We start from the raw sequence: 10,389 nt of genomic DNA, 5'->3' as shown, positions 1-10,389 counted from the left end.
TGGCATGGTGGGAGAAGCCAGAGAGTGATAGTAGATGGTTGCCTCTCTAACTGGAGTGCCACAGGGGTCGGTGCTGGGTCCATTGTTGGTTCAGTAGTCTAATAGTTTAATGGTTACATTTAATATCAGAAAAATGTATACAATATACATCCTGAAATTCTTGTCCTTCACAGACATCCACAATAACAGAAGAGTGCTCCAAAGAATGAGAGACAGTAAAAATGTTACAACACCAAAGCACCCCTACTCCAAGGGTCCCCATCCTTTTTTGCACTGGGGACTAGTTTAATATTGACAGTATTCTTATGGACCGGCCGACCGGGGAGGGGGTGGTGTCAATTACGACTGGAATATAGGTGATAAACTATAAGTCACTTATAAATGGCTAATACACTGAATTTCCTTTCTAAAAGGGTTTATCTAAAGAATTTAATATTAAACACACCGCATATTTTCCTCACATGAACATAGTGATAAGTCAATTATAAGTCACTTATAAGTCAATAGCATCATAACATTTTAAGTAACATTTGGATATTAAACACACAGCACATATTTTCCTCGTATGAACATATAAAATCATTGCAACACACCAATATCGCTGAATCAGTGGGAGCTCTGGGCTTGTTTTCCTGCAACAAGACGGTGCCATCGAGGGGTGATGGGAGACAGTGATACTCGAGTGGGGTTCCGTATGTCCAGTCTATTCTGCAATTTAGTTTTCATTGCATTCATTGCAGAAAATCCCGCTTTGCAAAGATATGTTGGAAATGGAAGCAATGTTTTCAGTGCTTTCGTGGTTATCTCAGGATATTCAGACTTCACTTTGATTCAGAATGCTGGCAGAGATGTTATGTCAAACATACTTTTCAGCCCACTGTCATTTGCAAGCTCGAGGAATTGATCTTCTTCCTGCACTGACATGAATGATTCACTGGGACATTCACAAATGGGTCACGGATCCATTCCTTTGCATGTCTTGGGTCATTTGTGGTTGGGAAGTAACGCTCAAATTTTGTCAACAGCGAAGATAGGTGATTGCGCACCAGCTGTGAGAAGGAACGGTGCAGCCTCAGTCTCTCCCAAAATCCCAGCTAATGTTGGGAACATGTCAAGTATGCCCTTGTCCACTCACCCTGCCCACAGTTCCAGTTTGGCTTTGAAAGCAGACACTTTATCTGCCAACTTGAAGGCAATTGTCATTCTCCCCTGAAGTGACAAATTGAGTTGAATCAATTCTTCACCAACAGTGAAAGGCTTCTTAGCCTTAGCAGTACGGCTAGCCACTCAGTACGACGCTCTCAGAGCAGCAGCATTTGTGGAGGTGGTGGCTCTCAGCACTTGCTTCTGTCCCGCTTGCTCACGTTTTTTCCGTTCAAAACTCTCAACGGGATTGTATTTAGATAGATAGACATACTTTATTGATTCTGAGAGAAATTGGGTTTCGTTACAGTTGCACCAACCAAGAATAGAGTATAAATATAGCAATATAAAACCATTAATTAATAATATGTAAATTATGCCAGATGGAATTAAGTCCAGGACCAGCCTATTGGCTCAGGGTGTCTGACCCTCCAAGGGAGGAGTTGTAAAGTTTGATGGCCACAGGCAGGAATGACTTCCTATGACGCTCTATGCTGCATCTTGGTGGAATGAGTCTCTGGCTGAATGTACTCCTGTGCCCACCCAGTACATTATGTAGTGGATGGGAAACATTGACCAAGATGGCATGCAACTTAGACAGCATCCTCTTTTCAGACACCACCGTCAGAGAGTCCAGTTCCATCCCCACAACATCACTGGCCTTACGGATGAGTTTGTTGATTCTGTTGGTGTCTGCTACCCTCAGCCTGCTGCCCAGCACACAACAGCAAACATGATAGCACTGGCCACCACAGACTCGTAGAACATCCTCCGCATCGTCCGGCAGATGTTAAAGGACCTCAGTCTCCTCAGGAAATAGAGATGGTTCTGACCCTTCTTGTAAGTGCAGGGTGCTTGGTCTCAAGGTGCCGAAGCAGTTTCGAGGGCTTCATTGCCTCATTAGACAGCTCGTCTCCACATATCACACACAGGGGGCTTGAAGCGTGCGAGTCACAGGTCGCAACAAAACCGTATTTTATGTATGACTCGTCGTAGTTTCTGTTGAAGGAAGCTTTCTTTTTTTTTCGGCAGTCTTGGCCTCAGCTGCCTCTGCGTTATCATCATCGTTACGCCTTTTATGTCCCCTGCCACCTCTTCCAAAAAAAACTCTCAAGCGGTGTTTGTTTCTTACTCATCGGATAGTTGTAGGTTAATGACCAACTGATAACCTCGCGTGCATAATGACCTCGTGTGCGTTCAAGTTCAACAGTGGGCGTGACAGGGAATGAGGAAAGGCGCAGCTGACTCGTATCGTTTCATATCGCCAAATCATATTGTTTCCTCGCGACCTGGTAGCACATGCTTTGCAGCCCAGTGTTTGAGGACCACTGCCCTACTCCACCAGCTTCCACGCACAAGCAACAATGCTACCCCTCTTCCACTCACTTCAGCAAAATAAAGCCATCAGCACCCTCTACCCACCAAGTAACCAATTGCAAATCCCCCAGGAAAGACTGCAATACAGCAAAAATTAATTGTTCACCCGACAATTCAGCATACCACAGACACTCTCTCCCCCTAATAAAGGGAAAAAGAGATGTCCCCTTTCACAGCGAGAGGGGAAACATAATAAACCAACACTGATTTATGGAGTTAAAAGTCTGTCACATGTTCTTTTTCTTCTGAATTCTCCAACCCAAGAATCAGCAACAAACTCCTCTCTCCACCGAGAGAGAAAGAACACGCTTCATCGAGTACAGAGAGTCTGACAGCTGATCCACTGATCCCCATGATCTAGTTTTCTCCTGTGACACATCAGTTGGTGGCACTAGCATAGAAACTGCATGCCTTGGACCCATGAAGGCGCACTTGTCTTCTAGTCTGCATCCTTGGGATTTCGAAATGCTGCCAGTTATGACCCCCCAGAAGCAGATCCCGCCACTGCAAAAACCCAAAGTCTGAGTGAAACTCTGGGTCAGCGTCCTCAACAGAACCACATCCATCCTGAAAAGAGAGACATCAAACTGAGTGATTGCTTGAGCATGTAGACGTTAAAGAAAGAGGATGTGCTGGAGCTTTTGGAAAGCATCAAATTGGATAAGACACCGGGACCTGGTAAGATATACCCCAGGCTACTGTGGGAGGCGAGGGGGGAGATTGCTAAGACTCTGGCAATGATCTTTGCATCTTCAACGGGGACAGGAGAAGTTCCGGAGGATTGGAGGGTGGCAGATGTTGTTCCCTTATTCAAGAAAGGAAGTAGAGATAGTGAATCTCACTTTAGTGGTTGGTGAGTTGATGGAGAAGATCCTGAGAGGCAGGATCTATGAACATTTGGAGAGGTATAATATGATTAGGAATAGTCGGCATGGCTTTGTCAAAGGCAGGTTGTGCCTTAAGGGTCTGATTGAATTTTTTGAGGATGTGACTAAACATGTTGCTGTAGTGTATATCAGAAGTCCCCAACCTTTTTTGCACCACGGATCGGTTTAATATTGACAATATTCTTGAGGACCGGCCAACCGGGGGTGGGGGGGGGAGTGGTGTTCAAGTAGGGTTACACTCACCTCAGCATGTCTTTTACAGTTAGAGTTGCCAACTTTCTCACTCCCAAATAAGGGACAAAATCCCGGGACACTTTACCCCAGGAAAGACTACCATCACCATGAAGCCTTGCGTTCGCACCTGTGTGCGCATGCATGACGTGCGCATGTGATGTGCGCATGCGTATACGTGCCAATTTTTTCCCCGCAAATCGGTTTTGCCTTCACCTTCCCGACTATACTGTATGTAGGTTATTTCTGCTTTATATAGGCTGTGTATGTATCATATCATTCCTGCTTTTACTATATGTTAGTGTTATTTATTTTCAGTTTTATGTGTTATTTGGTATGGTTTGTTAGGTTATTTTCTGGGTCTGGGAACGCTCAAAAATTTTTCCCATATAAATTAATGGTAATTACTTCTGCGCTTTACGCCATTTCGGCACGAAAGGTTTCATAGGAACGCTCTACCTTAGCGGGGAAATACGGGACAAGGGCGGTCCCATATGGGACAAACCAATTTAGCCCAATATACCGGATGTCCTGGCAAATACAGGACAGTTGGCAACCCTGTGTTCAAGTTCAACAGTGCATGACAGGAAATGAGGAAAGGTGCAGCTGACTCATATCATTTTCTCGCGGCCCAGTAGCACCTGCTTTGTGGCCCGGTACCGGTCCACGGCCCGGTGGTTGGGGACCGCTGGCCAAGAGGATCCCTGAAGCATCCAGTTGATCCTGTGATCTCTGCCTCAGATCTCTTGAACATCTTTCAAGAGAGTGAACACTTACAAGGCAGCAGGCCCCAATGGTGTACCTGCTAGGGCTTTGAAAACCTGTGCCAACTAACTGGCAGCTGTGTTCAAAGATATTTTCAATCTCTCATTGCTACAGTCAGAAGTTCCCACCTGCTTCAAAAGGACAGCTGTCAAACCAGGGCCCAAGAGGAGCAGGGTGAGCTGCCTTAATGACTATCATCCAGTAGCACTCATATCTAAGGTGGTGAAGTGATTTGAGAGGTTGGTCATGGCTAGGATAAACTACTGCCTAAGCAAAGACTTGAACCCACTGCAATTTGCCTATTGCCACAATAGGTCTACAGCGGATGTGATCTCATTGCCTCTTCTTGCGGCCTTGGGTCACATGGACAATGCTAATACTTATGTCAGAATCCTGCTTATTGACTGCAACTCAGCCTTAAACACAACCATTCCTACAGGTCTGATCAAAAAGCTCCAAAACCTGGGTCTCTGTACCTTCTTCTGCAACTGGATCCTCGACTTCCTCACCCAGAGACCCCAGTCTGTGCGGATTGAAAATAACACCTCCACCTCACTGACAATCAACACTGCTGCACCTCAGGGATGTGTGCTTAGCCCGCTGCTCCACTCTCTCTATACCATGACTGTGTGGCTAGGCATAGCTCAAATACCATCTATAAATTTGCTGACGACACAACTATTGTTGGTAGAATTTCAGATGGTAACGAGAAGGTGCACAGGAGTGAGATAGATCAGCAGGTTGAGTGCTGTTGCAGAAACAACCTTGCCCTCAATGTCAGTGAAACCAAAGGATTGATTGTGGACTTTGGAAAGGGAACACCCACCAATCTTCCTCGGGGGATAGGCAATGGAAAGGTGAGCAATTTCAAGTTCCTGGATGGCAATATCTCTGAAGATCTATCCTGGGCCCAACATATTGATCCAGTTACACAGAAGGCACAATAGCGGCTATACTTCATTAGGAGTTTGAAGAGATTTGGTACATCACCAAAGACTCCAGCAAATTTCTACAAATGTACCATGGAGAGCATTCTGACTGGTTGCATCTTTAAGGAGCAATGCCTCAAATAGGCAGCATCCATCATTAATGACCCCCTCATCCAGTACGTACCTTCTTCTCATTGCTACTATAAAGGAGGATGTACAGAAGTGTGAAGACACACACTCAGTGATTCAGGAACAGCTTCTTCCCCTCAGCCATCAGATCTCTGAATGGACAATAAACCCATGAATACCACCTTGGTATTTTTTTCTCTTTCTTGCATCACTTATTTAATTTAACTTTTTAAATATATACTTACTGTAATTTACAGTTTATTATGTACTGCAATGTCCTGCTGCCATGTAACAAATTTCACACAATATGGCAGTGATATTAAACCTAATTCCGATTGTGATCACCAGTTCCACTACAAAACCCTCTGTCACCTGCCATTTCTCATTCCCAATAGGACAGGGGTCCCCAACCTTTTTTGCACCGCGGACCAGTTTAATATTGACAATATTTTTACGGACTGGCTGACCGGAGGGGGTTGTTCAAGTAGGGTTAAACTCATCTCAACATGTCTTTCACAGTTAGGGTTGCCAACTTTCTAACTCCCAAGTACGGGACAAAAGTAGTAGTCAAATCCTGGGACACTTTACCCCAGGAAAGACTACCATGACCATGAAGCCTTGCATGGGCACCTGTGTGCGCTTGCGTGACGTGCGCATGCGCGTATGTGCCAATTTTTTGCCCGCTAATCGGTTTTGCCTTCATCTTCCTGACTACAATGTACATACATTATTTCTACTTTATATAGGCTGTGTATTTATCATATCATTCCTGCTTTTACTATATGTTAGTGTTATTTATTTTCGGTTTTATGTGTTATTTGGTATAATTTGTTAGGTTAGTTTTTGGGTCTGGAAACGCTCAAAAATTTTTCCCATATAAACTAATGGTAATTGCTTCTTCACTTTACGCCATTTCAGAACGAAAGGTTTCATAGGAATGCTCTACCTTAGCGGGGGAAATACGGGACAAGGGCAGTCCCGTATTGGACAAACCAATTTAGCCCAATATGCGGGATGTCCCGGCAAATACAGGACAGTTGGCAACCTCATGTTCAAGTTCAACAGTGCGTGTCAGGGAATGAGGAAAGGTGCAGCTGACTCATATCATTTCCTCATGGCCCAGTAGCATATGCTTTGCAGCCCGGTACCAGTCCACGGCCCGGTGGTTGGGGACCACTGGTGTATATAGATTTCAGCAAGGCTTTTGATAAGATAGATAGATAGATATACTTTATTGATCCCGAGGGAAATTGGGTTTTGTTACAGCCACATCAACCAAGAATAGAGCATAAATATAGCAATACAAAAACCACAAACAATCAAACAACAATATGCAAACTATGCCAGATGGAAATAAGTACAGGACCAGCCTATTGGCTCAGGGTGTCTGACCCTCCAAGGGAGGAGCTGCAAGTTCGATGGCCACAGGCAGGAACAACCTCCCGTGACGCCCAGAGTTGTATCTTGGTGGAATATGGCCGGACTCCAACAGCAAAAATTTCAATATCTGGTCTACAAACACGTTCCTTGATCGTAATATGACCAGGATTGAACCATAAGTTACCCCATGCAGGGCTTATTGAGAAAGTAAGGAGGCATGGGATCCAAGGGGACTAGAATTTTTGGATCCAGAATTGGCTTGCCCATAGAAGGCAAAGACTGGTTGTAGGTGGATCATATTCCACATGGAGGTCGGTAAACAGTGATGTGCCTCGGGGATCTGTTCTGGGACCCCTTCTCTTTGTGATTTTTATAAATGACCTGGATGAGGATGTGGAGGGATGGGTTAGTAAATTTGCTGATGACGTAAAGGTTGGGGGTGTTGTGGATAGCGTGAAGGGCTGTCAGAGGTTAGCAGCGGGACATTGATAGGATGCAAAACTGGGCTGAGAAGTGGCAGATGGAGTTCAACCCAGATAAGTGTGCAGTGGTTCATTTTGGTAGGTCAAATATGATGGCAAAATATAGTATTAATGGTAAGACTCTTGGCAATGTGGAGGATCAGAGGGATCTTGAGGTCCATGTCCATAGGACACTCAAAGCTGCTGCACAAGTTGACTGTGTGATTAAGAAGGCATACGGTGCATTGCCCTTCATAACAAGGGATTGAGTCCAAGAGCTGAGGTGTAATGTTACAGCTGTATAGAACTCTGGTCAGATCCCACTTGGAGTATTGTGCTCAGTTCTGGTCACCTTACTACAGGAAGGATGTGGAAACTACAGAAAGGGTGCAGAGGAGATTTACAAGGATGTTGCCTGGGTTGGGGAGCATGCCTTATGAGAATAGGTTGAGTGAAATTGATCTTTTCTCCTTGGAGCAACGGATGATGAGAATTGACCTGATAGAGGTGTATAAGATGATGAAAAGCATTGATTGTGTGGATAGTCAGAGGCTTTTCCGTAGAGCTGAAATGGCTAACATGAGAAGGCACAGTTTCAAGGTGTTTAGAAGTAGGTACAGGGGAGATGCCAGGGGTAAGTTTTTTTTGCAGAGAGTGGTGAGTGCGTGGAATGGGCTGCCGGCGACTGTTGTGGAGGTGGATACAGTAGAGTCTTTTAAGAGGCTGCTGGAGCTTAGAAAAATAGAGGACTATGAGTAACCCTAATTAATTTCTAAAGTAAGTACATGTCCAGCTCAGCATTGTGGGCTGAAGGGCCTGTATTGTGCTATAAGTTTTCTGTGTTACTATGTTTGTATCAAAGGTAGAATTTAAACTGTTTTTGCAGAAGAACTCGAAGAATTCAGCATTGAGTGCTGTTGTAACTCTGCTTCTATATCTTTGTCAATGATCTAGATGATAATGTGGTTAACTGGATCATCTCATTTGCTGGTGACACCAAGATTGAGGGTGTAGTGGAGAGTGAGGAAGACTTTCAAAGCTGCAGCGGAATCTGGACCAGCTGGAAAAATGGGCTGAAAAGTGGCAGATGGAATATTATGCAGCCAGGTGTGAGGTGTTGCTCTTTGGGAGGACCAACCAGGATAGGTCTTGTACAGTGAGTGGTAGGAGTGTGGTAGAACAAAGGGATCTGGGAATACAGGCCCATAATTCATTTAAGTGGCATCAAAGGTAGATAGAGTCATAAAGACAGCTTTTGGCACATTGGCCATCATAGATCAAACTATTGAGTACAGGAGTTGAGATGTTATGTTGAAGTTGGATGAAATGTTGGTGAGTCCAAATTTGGAGCATTGTGTGCAGTTTTGGTCACTTGCCTATGGGAAAAATGTAAATAAGTTTGAAAGAGTACAGAGAAAATTTGCAAGGATGTTGCCAGGGCTGGAGGACCCGATTGAATAGGTTAGAACTTTATTCCCTAGTACATAGAAGATTGAGAGGAGATTTGATAGAGGAGTACAAAATTATAATTGGTATAGAAAGGGTAAATGCAAGCAGGCTTTTTCCACTGAGGTTGGGTGAGACTAAACTAAAGATCATGGGTTAAGGGTGAAAGCTAAAATGTTTAAGGGGAACATGAGGGGAAGCATTTTTACTCAGAGGGTTGAGAGTTGCCAGTGCAAGTGGCAGAAGGAATTTTGATTTTAACGTTTAAGAGAATTTTGGGTAGGTACATGAATGGGAATGGTATTCAGACTATGGTCCGGTTGCAGTTTGACGGGAGTAAGCAGTATAAATAAGTTAGCACAGACTAGATGGGTTGAAGCTCCTTTCTGTGCTGTAGTTTTCTATGGTTCAAAGGTTCAAATAGCCATGAACTACAGAAAAGAGAAGTCATCCATGCTCCTCCCTGCATGAAAAGGAAAAAGGAACAAAACTCACAAACTCTACACCCCCTACCCCCTCCCTCATAGAAAAGCTAACTCATTAACCACACAGAAAATGGCTGCCAGAAGGTCAAACCCCAAACTCCCAAGCCCTCCCTCACATAAAACAGTGACAATAAAATCAAACCCTCAACCCCCTCCCCCTCAGAAACAACGACAATAGTAACAAATCCCCTAACTCCTTCTCTCACACACAAATCGCCTACACAGAAAAACAACAAGAACATCTGACGCCAAATCGCCAAACTCTCCCTTGCACAAAAACTAACATCACTCACTGGGAACCCCAACCCACCAATCAGCAACAAAAAAGAACGCAGAGATAACTGAAGGAGTGCAATATAAGTAGTGTAATAAGTAAGTACAGTCCAATAACTACATAGGACTCTATCCTCATAAAATTTGCACTCTGATCTGGGCAGCATCATGGACCTTCTGTACCCTCTCTAAAGCTTCCACATCCTGTCTGTAATGAGGTGACCAGAAACCATAGAAACCATAGAAACTACAGCACAGAAACAGGCCTTTTGGCCCTCCTTGGCTGTGCCGAACCATTTTTCTGCCTAGTCCCACTGACCTGCACGCAGACCATATCCCTCCATACGCCTCCTATCCATGTATCTGTCCAATTTATTCTTAAATGTTAAAAAATAACCCGTATTTACCACCTTGTCTGGCAGCTCATTCCATACTCCCACCACTCTCTGTGTGAAGAAGCTCCCCTTAATGTTCCCTTTAAACTTTTTCCCCCCTCACCCTAAACCCATGTCCTCTGGTTTTTTTCTCCCCTTGCCTCAGTGGAAAAAGCCTGCTTGCATTCACTCTATCTATACCCATCATAATTTTATATACCTCTATCAAATCTCCCCTCATTCTTCTACGCTCCAGGGAATAAAGTCCCAAACTATTCAACCTTTCTCTGTAACTGAGTTTCTCAAGTCCCGGCAACATCCTTGTAAACCTTCTCTGCACTCTTTCAACCTTGTTCATACCTTTCCTGTAATTTGGTGACCAAAACTGAACACAATACTCCAGATTCGGCCTCACCAATGCCTTATACAACCTCATCATAACATTCCAGCTCTTATACTCAATACTTTGATTAATAAAGGCCAATGTACCAAAAGCTCTCTTTACGACC

Source organism: Mobula hypostoma, chromosome 2 (genome assembly GCF_963921235.1).
Source record: "Mobula hypostoma chromosome 2, sMobHyp1.1, whole genome shotgun sequence".
Taxonomy (NCBI): domain Eukaryota; kingdom Metazoa; phylum Chordata; class Chondrichthyes; order Myliobatiformes; family Myliobatidae; genus Mobula; species Mobula hypostoma.
The sequence above is the reverse complement of the archived record's forward strand: the minus strand, read 5'-3'. Positions refer to the sequence as shown.